At 37.4% G+C, this 18183-nt stretch overlaps 1 pseudogene; it reads right to left on the bottom strand.

Moving 5' to 3' along the window:
- Positions 1–7319: 7319 nt before the first annotated feature.
- LOC106991820 (putative olfactory receptor 10D4) lies at positions 7320–8087 on the bottom strand (annotated as a pseudogene).
- Positions 8088–18183: the final 10096 nt, after the last annotated feature.

Here is an 18183-nt window from a genome sequence, read left to right as displayed (position 1 = left end):
TTCTCTTTTGCAGCATCCTCTGAATAGTTGAACTTTCTCTGTTACCTATATGGCATCTGAACCCAAGAAGAAGCTTTGCTTTGTGCTGTAAAAGATGACCCAAGACAAGAGCTACATAATCTGTATGTGAGTGCATGCTAAGTAGCTTCAGTCTTGTACGACTCTTTGAGACCCCATGAACTGTAGCCCACCAGGCTCCTCTGTCCGTAGGATTCTTCAGACAAGAATACTGGAGTGGGTTACTGTGCCCTCTTCCAGGGGATCTTCCTGACCTGGGAATCAAAACTGCATCTCCTGTGGCTCCTGCATTGCAGGCAGCTTCTTTACTGTCGAGCCACCTGGGAAGTCCACATAATCTGCAGTCTCAAAAAAAAAAAAAAAAATGAGACCTGGATATCTTATCAAGAGAGTCACACAGAAGCAAAGAACTGGACTGAAGGTGTCCAGGGATAGGCTCATTTAAGTGTCCAATTTTTTAATTATTTTGATTCAAGACCAAAGCCTTGGTTGTAAAGAAAGGAGATTTGGAGATGGTGAGCCAATATCATGAGGGAAATGACAAACCAAGCAAGCAGTGTTCTATTCTTAGCCACAAGTTTCTGTTTATTTCCTGGACTTTGAGACCAATTGTAAACCAGGGACTCCAAAACTCCTTCCCACTGGATAGCTGAGGAAGAAAAGAGGACTTAAGAGAGAGAGAGATGAGGGTGGCACTTACATGACTAGCAAGGAGAAAGTTTCATCCCTGTATTATTTGTCTCTCTAGGATCTGTCATCCAAGTTTGCTTCTGATATCATACCGTAAACTAGGATCAGGGATCTCCTCTCATAATCTGGAAAGCTCTTTCTTCTTAGTGAAATAAACTCAGGTTAAGTGACAGAAAACTGAAAGTCCCTCTGCCTTCTGCAAAGATCTCTTGCAAAACACTAATAGTAACATTGTTTTCTCATAGTGAAAATTTAAATGCTCGTGAAGCCCTTGGGGAACCCCATTCCTGAATGAATCCTGTTTTGCAGGGGTTGTTGAGCAAAGGGAGTAATTAGAAGTGAGTGATGGTAACTCCCCTGTGACATTACCGTGATGTGAACAAGATAGAGACATATCTATACTTTCTACTTCTGTGAATGACCTGGGGAAGTTAGAGAAAAGCTAAGAGGTACAGCGCAACCTTCAGTTCAGTTCAGTTCAGCTCAGTTGCTCAGTCGTGTCTGACTCTTTGCAACCCCATGAATCGCAGTATGCCAGGCCTCCCTGTCCATCACCATCTCCCGGAGTTCACTCAGACTCACGTCCATCGAGTCCGTGATGCCATCCAGCCATCTCATCCTGGGTCGTCCCCTTCTCCTCCTGCCCCCAATATCCCCCAGCGTCAGAGTCTTTTCCAATGAGTCAACTCTTCGCATGAAGTGTCCAAAGTACTGGAGCTTCAGCTACAGCATCATTCCTTCCAAAGAAATCCCAGGGTTGGTCTCCTTCAGAATGGACTGGTTGGATCTCCTTGCAGTCCAAGGGACCCTCAAGAGTCTTCTCCAACACCACAGTTCAAACACATCAATCCTTCGGCACTCAGCCTTCTTCACAGTCCAACTCTCACATCCATATGTAGAAACCATTTCCCCAGTTTCAGGGTATACTTTTTTAGAATAAGAAATAGCAACCATATATCTCATGCTTTTAAATATCCAATTTCATATACTTTACCTCAATTTCTCTTTAACCCATACACTTTTCTATGATACTTTGGTTTGGAAATATAATTTCCTATATCAGATTCTCCTAAAAGCAGAATTCTCAATTGGCAAAGTTGACTTCCCTGAATGAGGAATTGTTCTCCACATGACTTTCCCAGAATTCTATTAACGTATTTATCAGCAAATATTTATTAATAACTTATACTACTATGTACAACTAAGCACAAAACATGTTTGCTGAGTCTGGAACTTCTCTTACTTAAAAGAAGTCAAAAAACTTGACTCTTGAACACAAATGTTGGAAATGTGAGAACTGATCTTTTATGTGGCAGACAGCCAACTAATTTTCAGAGAACTAAAATAAATAAATAAATAAATAAGTAAACTAATGAAATAAAGAAAACCAAAAGCAAAAAGATGAATGAAGCTAAAATTTGACCTTCTTAAAATACTAAGAAAATAGATATACTGCTGCAAAGATTATTACTGAATAAAACACCATATGGGTTAAGATTGATCAATCTCAAAAACAAGTTTGATGGGAATAAGGGCAATCACATGTTAGTCTTTTTAAACAAATTTTAAAACCCAAAGAAAAAAAAATAGTATATTGTTCATATGCACTCATAGTGGCAAATCCATAAATAAAAGGAAGATATTTTCTTAACAAAAGCTCAGCTGTCCAACAACTGCTGAGAGGATGAGGATGACAAAATTACACAAAAGGAACCTCTAAATTATATTCTATATCCTGTACTGGCTGAAAAGCTCCCATGAATTTACTAATATTCTTGTTTTTAATTATTATTTATTTATTTTTACTTTATAATATTGTATTGGTTTTGCCATACATTGACATGAATCTACCATGAGTGTACATGTGTTCCTCATCCTGAACCCCCCTCCCACCTCCCTCCCCATCCCATCCCTCTGGGTCATCCCAGTGCACTAGCCCTGAGCACCCTCATCATGCATCGAACCTGGACTGGCAATTCGTTTCACATGTGATAATTTATTTTTTATTTTAATACTCAAGATATTCCACAAGAAAAATAACTTTAAAAACTGTAATACATGAAAAATGTTATTAATTTTAAATAATATATAAAACATATGTATATATTTCTAACCACTAAAGAATGTACCCTATTAATTTATCTTGAATTGATTATGGAAAACAAAAAATAATTTATTACCACATTTTCTTTAATGTCTTATTATGTTATGTTTGGCTAGTTTACCAAACATGTACAAAAAGTACAGACTAAAATGTCATTGAGTGTTAGGACATATACATGGACAAAAACAGTTTTTAAAACCCACTGCCTAAATTTTAACACTTCATGCTTTAAATTTTTTAAAAAATAATGTTAAAAAGTGAAAGATTCAGTCTTTTATTTGTAAACACTTATCAGTTATTTTAAAAACCAGGTGCAAAGTCTATATCCTCAGGAAAAGAAACGAAACCTTTGTTATAATTGTTGCTATATATCTTAAAGTTGATTTTAAACCAGAGACCAAAATTTGATGAGTACAATTTCTGAAGTTCAACATGAGCCAAATGTGTTATTTATGTCAATCCATCTATCTTCTGTAAATGGCAACCCACTCCAATATTCTTGCCTGGAAAAGCCCCATAGAGAGAGGAGCCTGGCCGGCTATCGTCCAGAGGATTGCAGAGAGTCAGAAACCACAGCGACTTAACACACACATATTTACCCTCTGTATTAGTTTGAATCTCAGTATCATTTTCCCTCATGCCTCCTCTTTTTAACCATTAGTCCAATGTGAATATAATTACATATAAACAGTTAAGACAAACAATTTAAAGACGCAGTGGGTAACCAGTTGTTATTTTTACACAATATCAACAAATCAGGCTTTCCCGAGGCTCAGAAAGTAAAGAATCTGCAGGCAATTCAGGAGACACAGGAGACGCCAGTTCAATCCCTGGGTGGAAGATCCCCTGGAGGAAGAAATGGCAACCCACTCCAGTATTCTTGCTTGGAGAATTCCATGGACAGAGGAGCCTGGCAGGCCACAGTCCATGAGGTTGGAGACAGCTGGACACAACTGAGTGACTAAGCACACACATCAACAAATCAGTGACCAAATCATGAGCATATAGTCTCATAGCCTCAAATTGCTGCTCTTGTTTATTCAAACCACACACAGAGGCTTTCAAAGCTTTTATTTAAGGAAAAATGCATTAAAATACTTTTGTTAGCTCATTAAAAAAAAAAAAATTGGAAAAAAGTACACCACTGCTCTCCTTACTGATATGAAGTGCAAGGATCATTTCCAGGAAATTTCTGTGGGATTTGAAACTCTCAATTTGAAAAGGCTGCTGAATAATTTAGAATATCCTCTGTCAAACCTAGAATGCACTCCAGTGCTTCTGGGCCAAGAATGACACTCTTTCCAAGCAGACCATTCTGTAGTAATTATCTCCTCCATTTAAAGCCTACCTCCTTGAATTTTCTAGCAAATGTTCCTTGTTTTACTCTTTGCACATTACCAATAGAATCTAACCCTTTTTTCATTCAATATCCCATTACAAATTTGAGATCCTTGGTTATATCTGCTTTCTCTTTGTCTAAACAGTTTAATTTCCAACAACCGTTTCTCACATACCTTGCTCTTTTGGCTTTCTGACATGTCTGCATCTGGTTTGTCAATAGCCCCCTAGTGATTTTAGGCTTGATAGTATTTCAGGTTTAATAGCATTTAGATTGTGCCTTGGATATAAGACTGCTCAATAAACGTCTATTGAACAAATAGATGACTTCTTTCCTCCACCTTTTGTATTTCTTTGTGTTGGAGTAAAGTTGCTATTCCCGTCTGGAAATTCATTCTACCACCCCCATACACATTCTCTAGCTGAACAGTGACAGCTCCCATCTTACTCTTAGTACTTCATTTCCTGGAGGTTTGTGTTTTCAGGCCATATCTCTTTGCTAGCACACTTTTACATCTTTTTTTTTTTTTTTTCTGCTCTTTATTCCATTTCTTTTCTTTTTTTTAATTTTTATTTTTACTTTATTTTGCTTTACAATACTGTATTGGTTTTGCCATACATTGAAATGAATCAGCCACGGGTGTACATGAGTTCCCAGTCCTGAACAACCCCTTCCCCAAGAGAAGGCGCTTTCATAAAGAAGTCATTGCTGAGAGAGTGATGTCTGCCTTCACAACTCAATCTGTTTTTAACATTTACTTGTTCTCAGTTTTCGTATCCCTTGTTTCTATTGCTATCCTTCTAATAACATCATGTTTTTCTTTTTTTTTTTTTTAACATCATGTTTTTTAATCAGAGAAAAAAATGTCTTGCCTAAACCAGGTTCAGATTGTCAACCTGCAACATGTGTACCTCTGATTAATCCACGGGTGAGAGCCAACAAGGAAAAAGTGAGACACAGAGGGACAAATCTGAGACCGTTTTGTAAAAGGACTGAAGATTTTCCTTCCTGTGATTAACCTTGGGTGCTCTGAGTTTTGATACAGCAAGACACATTGATACCTTTCAATTTCATATTCTAGGACTTGTTGGATGACATTCTTTACTCAATACTACCTATGGCATGTGCACTAGAGGAAACAGAAGGTGCAATGAACAGAGTGTTGTTAACAGGAAAATAAGCAACTGTACGTATAAAATATGACATCATAGAATGATATTAGGAAGAATTAGAAATGCTGTCAAAGTTTCTCCACTATTAGTTCATTTGAAACAGTATGTTCTAGGAGATGTAAGGCAATGGTCCCTCTCAGGAGATGAAAGTAGCAGATTACAAAAAAAAAAAACAAAAAAAAACAACCTCTAGGAATAAAAAATTCGATGGACTTAAGAACAGACGTGAGGATAAAGCCTGACAACTGCCAATTGTCCCAAGTTCCTCTCAGTATTATTTTTCCATATGCAGACAACTTCTCTTGAGTATTCTTTTGGTTCTCTTACTTCCTAGACTGGACACCAAGATTTCAGATGGATAGTTCTTTTCTTGGTGATTCAGACAGTATAGAATCTGCCTGCAATATAGGAGACTCGGGTTCAATCCTTAGGTCAAGAAGATCCCTTGGAGAAGAAATGGTAACCTACTTGCCTGGAGAATCCCATGGACAGAGGAGCCTGGCAGGCCACAGTCTGTGGGATCGCAGAGTTGGACATGACTGAGTGATTAACACTACTACTACTAATGACCTCTATGACCGTCAAGCCTACGAAAACTGGCTGCAAACCATTTCTAGTACCAGGACCAAAGGTATCAGTACATTTCTAGGCATTGTTGCTGTTGTTTAATCATTAAATTGTGTCTAATCTGTGCAGCCCTATGGACAGTAGCCTGCCAAATTCCTCTGTCCATGGGATTTCCCAGGCAAGAGTACTGAAGTGGGTTGCCATTTCCTTCTCTAGAGGATCTTCCCAACCCAGAGACTGAACCTGCATCTCCTGCTTGGCAGGTAGATTCTTTAGCACTGAGCCACCTGGGAAGCCCGTTATTTTTGGCATTGTTGTTGTTCAGTCACTAAGTCATGTCGGGCTGTCTGCAACCCCATAGTCTGCAGCACACCAGGCTTCCCTATCCCTCACTGTCTCCTGGAGTTTGCTTAAACCCATGTCCATTGAGTTGGTGATGCTAGCCAACATCTTATCCCCTGTCACCCCCTTCTTCTCCTGCCCTCAATCTTTCCCAGCATCAGGGTTTCTCTTCTTTGCATCAGGTGGCCAAACTTTAGCATGGGTCATATTCAGATGAGCCTGTAACAATAGCAGGTCTCACTGAGATGCTGTGGATTTCTCTCCAAGGTGTGCTGCCTGTGTCCCTGACACCCATCCCTTCCTTGACCATCCTTGATCAATAGTTCAGCTTGTGTGCTGGTGGGACTCAGCCCACATCAAAGTCCAGTCTTAAACTACTATCAACGTAGCCTTGAAAAAAACTGATTTCAAATTCAAGTAACCTCTGACAGAGATTAGCAAACTATAGCTTGTGGGGAATATCCTGCCTGTAGCCTATTTGTGTAAATGGAATTTCACTGGATTAAGCCTTATCTTTTTTCACTCATTCATGTTTATTCAGTCATTCTATGCCTGTTTTCATGCTATCATAGCAGAATTTTGTATTTGTGACAGAGACCCTCTGGTTCCCAAAGCCTAAAATATATACTACTTGGACCTTTAGAAAAAATATTTGCTGATGCCTGGTCTCTGAGATGGGGAAAATGCCACCAGTTTGGATTAGCTAGAGTTGCTTCCCCACTTTCTTTACTGCAAAAAGACCTTTACAACTGTCATAGATACATTTTGAAAATTAATTTATATACAAATGAGGAGGGGAAAAAATCATCTTTACCCACAAGTGACTAATGACCTCCTTCTGAAACAATCCACCCCTGAACCAGTTTCTTCAGGGCTCCCTTGACATCTTTGTTTCTCTAAGTGTAGATTGTGGGTTTCAGCATGGGGGAGATTACACTTGCAAAGATCTGCACTGGAGTGACCAGCACCTTACTCAAAGACGGCTGGGTATAGACAAGAGCACAGGGCTCGAAGAACAGAGTGACCACAGAGAGGTGGGAGACACAGGTAGACGATGCTTTGTGCCACCCCTCAGCCACGTGCGTCTTTACCACTGCAGTGACGATGCACATGAAGAGGAAACAGATCCTGGGCCAATGTTGATGAAGCTTACCATCTCAATGATGAGTGTGTTACTACAGGCCAATTTGACAACAGGAAAGATGTCGCAGAAGAAATAACCTATCTCATTAGACCCACAGTATGGCAATTGGAAGGTCAGTGTAGTGAGACTTGTGAAGTGGAAAGAGCTAATAGCCCAGGCGCCAGCCATCAGCAGGGCACACGCCCGATGATTCATGATGATGGCATAACGCAGCCGGTTGCAGATCGCAGCAAATCAGTCATACGCCATCACCGTGTAGAGCAGAGACTCCATGCAGCCTAGGCAGTGGTAAAAGAAGACCTGGGACATGCAGGCACCCAGGGAGATGACCTGGCTCTTCACCAGCAGGTTGGCCAACATCTTTGGGGTGCTCACAGAAGAGAAACCAATGTCCAGCACAGAGAGGTTACAAAGAAAGAAATACATAGGAGTGTGGAGGCGGGAATCAGACACCACAGCTAGCAGGTTAAGCAGATTTCCTAGCAGAGTGCAGACGTAGAAGATTAAGAACACCACAAAGAGCACAACTTCCTGCCCCTGGGTTCGAGGGATGCCCAACAGGATGAATTCTTTAACCAAAGTGTGATTCTTTATCTCCGTAAAAGTTAGATTTTTGTCCTGGAAAGAGGGGAAGTGACAGTAAGTTAATGACCCACAGCACCAAAATCCGCAGCTTGCTACCAATAGATTCATAAAAAGAAAGATGATCATAGGTTCTATTCATGGAAGGATAATGTTTATTGTGATTGAGACATCAAGAATAGCAAATACCCCAGAAGGAGGTGCCGTCTCTGGGGTGAGGACTGAAGGCAGGCTGGTATATGGACAGACATTGTTTTATTATCAGCTAGAGAGGAGCAAGTGACAAAGAGAGTAGAAACCTTGGAAACTGATGAAGGAAAAGAAAGAGAAAGGGAAGGAAAACAAAATAGAGTAGAGAAAAGAAAAGGGAAAATGAGGCATGTTTACAGTTTACAGAGGATTTTTATGACCATTTTCGAGTTAAGCCTTTATAGAGTCTCATAAGGGAAGATCTCCTGGAGAAGGAAATGGCAACCCACTCCGGTATTCTTGCCTGGGATATCCCACTGGCAGAGGAGCCTGGTGGGCTACAGTCCATAGGGTCACAAAGAATGGAACACGACTGAGTGACTAAACAGTAACAGAGTCCTGTATATATGATAGGAATAATATTTCTATTTCATAGATGATGAAATTATGATTCAGAGAGATTAAGTAACTTGTTGAATTTCTCATATATAACTCATGGAAGATCCAGAATTAGACTCCAAGGATTCCAAATCCATTATACTGTAATTGGAAAAGGAGAAAAATAATTATGGAAATGCAGATAAGAGAAAATATTATTGTATTTTTTAAACTGAAAGGACAAGACAATGTGGCTCGGTCATTCATTTTCTTTAAATTTGGATTTCTCCATAAACACCCTTGCCAAGTTGTCACTGAGTCCCTCCTTTGCAATTTTTGTTTCACTATACTCTTCCTGTCTATTATTGTTAAACATTCCAGACAGTTATACAATGAGAGCTGTTACCCTGCATTCCTTATTCTATTTCTGTCAGTGCACTTTTACATTTCACGAACTTTCAAAGCAACTTTGAGAACACTGTGATCTGAAATTGAATTATTCATATGTGAAGCTAAAAAGACTTTTTCACACTGGTTTCTGTTATTTAGTGCTGAAACCATTTTTTAAGTCTGTTTTTATGAAAACCCAGGTTCCTACATATATAGTTTATAGGTGTCCAGTTTCATAGTTTTAGTATTCACCCATCACCCAAGCCTATCAAAGCATCTTTGTGTATTTGGACTGTCATCAAAAATACGCAATACACTGTATTCTTTCCAGCATGCCCTTTCTTTAATCATGAGGTGTTGTAGTGTCCACATTTTCATCTACATCCATATGGAAGATATTGGTAAAAGAAACTGCCTAAAATGGCAATAAGTTTTTCTTTACTAAAATATTTGGATATATTATGTATCCTATTTCTGATCTAAGTAGGGGAGAGATATGGATTAACTTTTATAATTCTTTCGATTTAACTAAATTGAGGATTCTAATAAGCATTGCATAAATGTACATACAAAAAAATTTCAAAAACTATGGATAAAGTAAATCACTGAAAATAAAAAATATTTCAAAACATTCTGGAGAGGTTTTTTTGTATTCTCTAAAAGAGATTCAGAAATAACAAATGTCATGAACTATCTGAAATAGGATATTTTCTGCTCCTGAAGCAACCATATGAAATCAGATGAACTTAATTTAACATCCTAAACATTTTTTTTAATATGCAAAGGGAAAGCAACTTTTAAGTGTAAAATCAAGACTAACATGTGTGATGAATCAGAAATGAATCTGAAAAACAGATTATTAACTTTGAGGAATCCATCATACCCACATCCTTCAGCTTTTTTTCTTCATTGCCTCAGGGAATAATAAGATATATAAAATTTTTATGATAAAATAAATCATAAAAGTTTAGACCATGCCTTTTTTAGATAACATGTTTTGATTTTATTTTCATTGAAGTTTTGAATAAAAAGAATATGTTCTATTGATTCTATTGATCCAAGAGGAGAAAGGGGAAAGTTTTCATATCAGAGAAGAGAAATTATAACACACAATAAAACAAAATTAGCAAAAGTTTAGACATTGAAAAAAACCTCATTCCTATAATGCTAAATTATTCTCTTAATTCAACATGGTGGATGGTAGTGCTAGTCAGTGAAATATGGAACTAAGTGAATTATAGAATGAAAATCTATTTTTAAGGTAAATAATAGAATTGTTCCTGTATCTATTGACTTTAAGGAACATATGGACCAAGCAATTGATGATGTCCAAAGTGGAGCTGAATGCATGACTCTGAAACCAAAGAGAAGTTCAGGGCTAAAGATGTAACCAAAAAATGGAAGACTGCTCCTTGTATTTATGAAAATATAGATGAGTACAAAATGGAGAACACAGAGAGGAACTGGGAGCACTTGAGAAGTCTAGGGAATTAGGGGTCCTGTCCTTATTCCTTCCCCTCACCACTCCTCACATTATTATCTGGTTCCAATGCACTATGGAAAATCAGTAAATTAAATAAATAATACCTAATAATCAGCCCTTTATATACATTAACATATTTAATCCTCTTAACAACCATCTGTAGTAGTTGTATTACTATTCCCCACTTACAGAAGAGTAAATGGAATAATAATTTGCCACATTACTTACAATTGAAAATGAAAGTCTCAGAAGAGTAAACTGCATAATAGAAGATTAAATAAATTGCCACATTATGTATGATTACCAGATAGTAATTTCTGACACTCTCTCTCCCCGCCAAAACAGAGATCTGGTGAGCTGTTTGCTAAGCATGAGTCACCTGATTACAGTTGGTCTATAATTATTTCTGAGTTTTTAAAAGTCTCAGTCCAGGTTTCGTGTTGGTGAAAGAGAAGCCTCATACCATTGTAAGGCTGTAAAGTGAGTCAGACAATAAAATGGATAGAAAAAGGACTATCAGGCTGAATGTTTACTCTGTGTATAATAGCATTGAAGTGAATACCAGGAAATGACATACCAAACAATGTTAATCATTTGAATGACTCTCCAGGGACAAGAACACTGTAAATATATTAAAGTGGTTATTTTTAATTTCTTCTCTTAAAATTCATGAGAACAGTTAGGCTAGGGAACAATTTAACAATCCAGGAGCCCAAATCTTAATGTTCTAATGAATGATTCTATGGCACAATTCCTTAACTGTAAACATATCTTTATTATCATCATACCAAGGAGAGCCAGAGAGCAGACATATATCATAACTAACGCAGAGTAAATCCTACATGGCTAAATATGGAAGGAGACAAAAAGACGAACTCAGTTTGTGTCTCGAATTGTATTTGAAAAAATAAAGGTCAAGAGAGGACAGAAATGCCCAATGTCTTAGATTCAGGATTAGAATTTAGATCCAGGGTATGTTGTGGTTGATCTGAATCAGTTCTATTTAATCCTTTGACATCATATTCAGCATGTCATGTAGGGCGGATGGGGAGGGAGATACACGCAGACATACACACACAGACACATATTTTTTCTGGGAAAATGTCCATAAGTATTCTTGGGTTCTTAAAAGGGGTCACAGCCATCAAAATGATGAGGAATCACTACTTAGACTAAACTAGGAAAATGACACGTAGGTTAAGAACTAAGGTGAAACAAATATATTTGTGTTTATATTCCATGACAAAAGAGTGAAAATGTCTTAGCGTCTACTTAAAGCAAATGGGGAAAAAATAGAACAAGGAAGTTACATAGCAGAAAGGGCAGAGAGGAGTGAGAAAGTGATGGGAAAAGATACAGGGAAAAAGAAAGGAAACTATATGTTATAATAAACATGTAGGCTTATACTGTCATAAAAGCAGTGTTGTGGTCCAAGTCAGTACAGTTTTACACTTCTCTGTTCTCCTGGTGCCTCTTATGGATGCTTTTATGGTCACCTTGTCAAGAAAAGACTACAAACTGGCTTGATCCTGGGGTCTTGAGGTTTGTGGTGTTGCTATGTTTCTGTCCTTAAGCTGGTCAGGGTCTGTGCAAATCTAGAGCTCATTGAGTCATTGATCCTTTGTCTAGGCTCTAAAGCCTCCCTCAAGAGTGGGTATCAGAGGCTTAAATAGAACTGGCATCTCTAAGGGACCAGATTCCATGAAATCTGTTTTAAGTCCCTAAGGCTTACAGATAACATCATTTTCTCAATAATTAGTTTAAGGACTCTAATACTTTTTTGTTTTTTGATGTAGCCAGTTGGTCTCTGTATTGAAGATGATGAAACTTTTGCCAAGGACCATTCTGGAAGAGCTACCAGGTACGCTAGAAAACATTCAACTTATTATCTATGAAAAGTAGAGACCTGATGCTACATTAATATTTTCATTCCTGACATTTAATGTCTCAATGGTTGGTTCTTCCTCAGAACAATTATAGGGCTCATGATTGCTGCATGGTACTTCAAGTGTAAGATTTTTAATCATAACATCTGGGTTTACATCCTGACCACACAATGCCTGGTGTGTGAGAAGGAACAAGTTACTCAAATTGTCTGATGATCACCAAATTTCTTTATCTGTAAACCTGAGATGATAATACCTTTCACATTATAGTTTTATGAATTTCACATGAGATAATGTATGTGCAAATTTGGTTTTGAATTGTAAATCTTTCTGTAAATATTAAGAAGTAGCACTATTTTAATTACTTTCACTTAATTAGTATGATTTAAAGTGGCTGGAATAATGCGTTAAAAGAACCTAGACTATTGACTTTTTAATAACAAATTTCTTGAGATATAATTCACACATCATAAGACCCATCATTTTAAAGTATACAGTTTAGTGATTTCACAGTTTTGCCACCAACACCACAATCCAATTTTAGAACATTTCTATCACTTTAGAAAGATCCCTTGTGCCTACTTGCAGGCATCACTTCTTCCCATCCCTCACTCTAGGACACCATAATGTGCTTTTCTGTTGTTATGGACTTGTCTTTTGGGCACAGTTCATGTAAATACAATCATACACCATGTAGCCTTTTGCATCTGCCTTCTTTCATTCGGCATAATGTTTTCAAGGTTCATCTACTTCATAGCATCTACCAGCACTTCATTCCTTTTATAGCCAAATAATTGTGCACAGTGTAGATATTGTACATTTTTTACTCATTCATTACTTTATGGGTATATGGGTTGTTTCTGAGGTTATTAAGGTTACTGCCTCAGGAATGCAGATAACCTCAGATATGCAAATGACACCACCCTTATGGCACCTTTATGGCAGAAAGCAAACAAGAACTAAAGAGGCTCTTGATGAAAGTGAAAGAGAAAAGTGAAAAAATTGGCTTAAAACTCAACTTTCAGAAAACTAAGATCATGGCATCTGGTCCGGGCAAATAGATGGGGAAACAATGGAAACAGTGAGAGACCTTATTTTGGGGGGCTCCAAAATCACTGCTGATGGTGACTGCACCCATGAAATTAAAAAGCACTTGCTCATTGGAAGAAAAGCTATGACCAACCTAGACAGCGTATTAAAAAGCAGAGACATTACTTTGCCAACAAAAGTCCATCTAGTCAAAGCTATGGTTTTCCCAGTAGTTGTGTATGGATGCGAGAGTTGGATTATCAAGAAAGCTGAGTGCTGAAGAATTGATACTTTTGAACTTGGTGTTGAAGATTCTTGAGAGTCCCTTGGACTGCAAGGAGATCCAACAAGTCAATCCTAAAGAAAATCAATTCTGAATATTCATTGGAAAGACTGATGTTGAAACTGAAGCTCCAATAATTTGGCCACCTGATGCAAAGAACTGACTCATTGGAAAAGACCCTGGAAAAGATTGAAGGCGGGAGAAGGGAACAACAGAGGATAAGATGGTTGGATGACATCACTGACTTGATGGACATGAGTTTGTGTAAGCTCCGGGAGTTGGTGGTGGACAGGGAAGCCTAGCGTGCTCCAGTCCATGTGGTTGCAAAGAGTTGGACACAACTAAGCAACTGAACTGAAACTGAACTGAACTGGGTTATTCCTACTTTAGATTATTGTTAATAGTGCTCTTATGAAAATTTATATATGTTTCTGTTTGACTATATATTTCCAAATCTCTTGTGTATATGCCCAGAGGTGAAATGCTGAATCTAGATTGTTGGTACTTCAACTTGAATTATATACAAACAGAAAAAAATATTCTTGTTGACTGTACATTTTCTTAAGTATTGTCATCTCTAATTTGAAACTAGATATGAATGGTTGCTTTCAATCTTTATATAGAAATAAGCAAAATAAATGCAAAAAAATACTATAAAACCTAATAAAATCCTAAATGCACTGATTTGATCTAAATGATTATGTTGTTTTATGTAAAATCAAATAATTGATACTGAATTTAATCAAAGAAATATATTTATATTTGTGAGTTTTATGCTTCATTTGTTAACTTGATTTCATTTTTATATTTTTTCTTAACTTTTAATTTCATATTGCTGTATAGCCTGTTAACAATGTTATGCTATTTTCAGGAGAACTACAAAGGGACTCAGCCATACATATACATGTATCCATTCTCTTCCAAGCCCCTCTTCCATCCAGGCTGCCACATAGCATTGAGCAGAGTTCCCCATGCTATATGGTAGGTCTGTATTAGTTATCATTTTAAATTTAGCAGTGTGTACCTTTCCATCCTAAACTATTCAAGGTATATTCAATCATCCTTTGAATTATCCTTCTTACCCTTGCTGTAATCTTACTTCTTTTAAAAATGAGCTTTTAACTTATCAATATATTATTTTTACCAGCTAATTAATTAAATTTTAAAGGGATTATAGCAATTAGATTTTAGGGGAAATCTAAAGGAGTCTCCAGTTTATGATGAGGGGAGTCTCCCCCGGATGATGATGTTGGAGGTCAATGTTAGATAACAATGTTGTTGGGTGACCATGGTAGGAATGAGTTACTTCCAGCAGATGTTGGGGCAGAGAGAGTTGACCAAACACCATCACAGGTCACAGTACATATCAAAGGAGGCCACAGGAAGGTGTATCAAAGTGGAAAAATGGACACCACTCTTTACCAACGCTGTAACCTTGTAGTTGCAGAGCTCAGAATCAACCCTGGGGAAATGAAGGATGAGGGTAAAAGTTCAAAATTGACTAAGTTTGTAACTTGAATGTAACAATTTTGTAACTTGAATATAATAAGTGTAACTTGAATCTCATGGACTTCAGTGTAACTAGGATACTTTTCCTACCAACCATTTGACAGAAATGGAGGTGCAAGATAAAAATAAGCGAGGTATGAGAAAATAAAGGGAGCTGCATTTTGTGCACCTGGGTTTGTCCCATAGGAACAACAGTTGCCCACTATATCTTCTTTGTATGTCTGCATGAGTGCTCAGTTGTGTCTGACTCTGCAACCCGATGGACTGTAGCCTCCCAGGCTACTCTGTCCATGGCATTTCCCAGGTAATAATACTGGAGTTGGTTGCCCTTTCCTCCTCCAGAGGATCTTCCTGAGCCAAGGATCGAACGTGTGCCTCTTGGGTCTCCTCCATTGACAGGTGGGTTCTTTACCACTGAGCCACCTAAGAAACCCACTTACATGTTTGAAATGACCTTAAATTGTGACACTCCAAGAGATACATAGTGATGTAAGTTATATACTTGTATATGGATGTGGTTGGGGACCTGATATTATGATGGCTAGGAACAGAATTACAGGTGGAAGATAATAGGCCTAATTATGTTCAATGGACTTTAAAAATTATTCAGCCAGTGCAATTTTACTTGCAACATTTTCTCTGACATTCAAGCTTACATCTCATTTCAAAGGGCTCAGCAAACCAGCTTTGGTCAGTCACTGACTTACAGGATCCTCTGGAAGGTTTCCATGGAAACCAAATGCAGAGCAGAAGGAGAGCATGGATAACCTAACAATTAATTTCAAGCCTGCTGTTTCTCTTTTTCCTGACCATATAGCCAATGCTTTTGCCAAGTGAATATAAATAATACCATGCTACAAACATTTAAAATACTATAAAATACTATATTAACGGTATCCAATAAAAATAGAACACATTACTATATGAAAGTGAAGTGAAAGTGAAGTCGTTCAGTCATGTCCAACTCTTTGCGACCCCACAGACTGTAGCCTATCAGGCTCCTCTGTCCATGGGATCTTCCAGGCAAGAGTGCTGGAGTGGATTGCCATTTCCTTCTCCAGGGGATCTTCCCAACCCAGGAATCGAACCCTGGTCTCCCGCATTGCAGGCAGACGCTTTACCATCTGAGCCACCAGGGAAGCCCCATATATATATATATATATATATATATACACAAATGAATTATACATATATGTATAGTATACATTGTATGTGCATACCATATTATATATAATAATAGCTGCTATATTATAAACATATAACATAATATTAAGGATAATATATTACTGATTTATTTTTTTTGGCTAAAAAAAAAAAAAAACTAATGACTTTCCTATATCTCTTGACATTTCTATGCCTTAACCACTCCTAGATTTTCCTCTTATGGCCATCCCCATTCTCAAATTTTTAAATCCTACCCCAGCCAGCAATACACATTTCATATGTGATCTTCTCTTTTAGGCTCACCCTGGTATTCCCAGACCAAATAAACATCTCTCATTTGAACCCACTTCATATTTTAATTACATTTTTTGACAGATAATACTTCATTTGTTTCATAATTAATTACATAAAGACCTCTGCCCAAATCAGCTTTTCTTTCTCTGTAGCATCTAGTTAAGTGACTTAACAGTGACTCAATGAATGTTTGCTAAATTAATACATCAGTTATTTAAAATAAGAGGAAATCAACTTAGACTTCAGATCCCTTGGAGAGCAGAACTCCCAGTTTTGTGCCCTCATTTCTGAGCACTCAGTAAGATACACAGACCTCTTTCCTCTTTTCTAGGAGAGGTATTTATATGAGGGATCTCTGAGGTCCCTTCTCCCTCAACAGTTCTATTTGATAATCATGATCTAAAAATAAGGTCTAACTATGTTGCATTTAGACTATCTTTTCATGTGGACCCTAGTCTAAATTTCTCTCTTTAGTTCTGCTCATCATTTGCTTCCCAGTAGATAGACTTACCTCTATAAATAATAAACTGGCCAGAGAGTTGAGGACCAGGCTACATAAAGGCATCACTTACTAAAGTATATCCAATTCAGTATTAAAAATAGTGATAGACTTTCAGCTGTGCTCAGACCCTGTGCTGAACCACTGCATGGGACACAAAGATGGGCTTAGTGGTACAAGATATATGAGACATACAGTACCTATTCTCAGAGAATTCACCAGCTACGAAGTGGAGAAGACAAGTATAAAGATAACTATAAAAGCTATGGAGGAAGATTCAGGAGGAAGGGGACAGATGTATGCCTATGGCCGATTCATGCCACTCTATGGCAAAAACCATCACAATATTGTAAAGTAATTATCCCCCAATTAAAATAAATAAATAAATTTTTAAAACTTATTCTAAGCAGACAAACTCAGTATAAGATTTAGATCCTAAATTAACTACCAATCCATTCTTTTAAGTGAAGCAGCATTGAAGAACAGAGTCCCTAACTTTTTTCTCACTTGTTCCATGTTATTTTATGTATGTTGTTTGGGCTCTCTGGATTCAGTTGCCTCATTATATATAAAATGAAATCATTGTTTTATATGATCTTTAAGGTCTCATAAATTTCTATCTTCCTATGTCTTACAGGACTAAAGAATGTAGCTCTTTGTTTTCATAGAAGTGGTTTGTTTATTGGCGTCCCTAAAGGCCTTTTATATTCACTTTAAAAATAATGAATTTCATTCTGTTGGATTATTATCAGAATTATTGTCAGTTCCATTGATTATATCATGTGTGTGTGTGCATAAGTTTTGTGTGTGTGTGTATTTAAGGAAATTAAATATTCCTTAGCTCTCTCAAAATAACTAAGAATGTAAAATACTTATAAATTTTGGGTATCAAAACTGCAAAAAAAAAAAAAACTGCAGGCAATAACATGAGATACAAATTTGCACAGCACCTACTGATGGAAAGAATTAGCAAGTATCAGATTAATTTAAGCCATGAGAACTGTCAGGGCTGATAAACTGAACCTTCTGCATTCCGTCTTAAAATTCATTCTGAGTGTCATATTGCTCGCCCTGGCCCTGCTGTTTGGTCTAACTGCCTTGCTTTAATTCTGCTTTTTATT

Source organism: Ovis aries, chromosome 21 (assembly GCF_016772045.2).
Source record: "Ovis aries strain OAR_USU_Benz2616 breed Rambouillet chromosome 21, ARS-UI_Ramb_v3.0, whole genome shotgun sequence".
Taxonomy (NCBI): Eukaryota; Metazoa; Chordata; class Mammalia; order Artiodactyla; family Bovidae; genus Ovis; species Ovis aries.
Note: the sequence above shows the minus strand (reverse complement) of the source record. Positions and strands in the feature narration are given on the sequence as shown.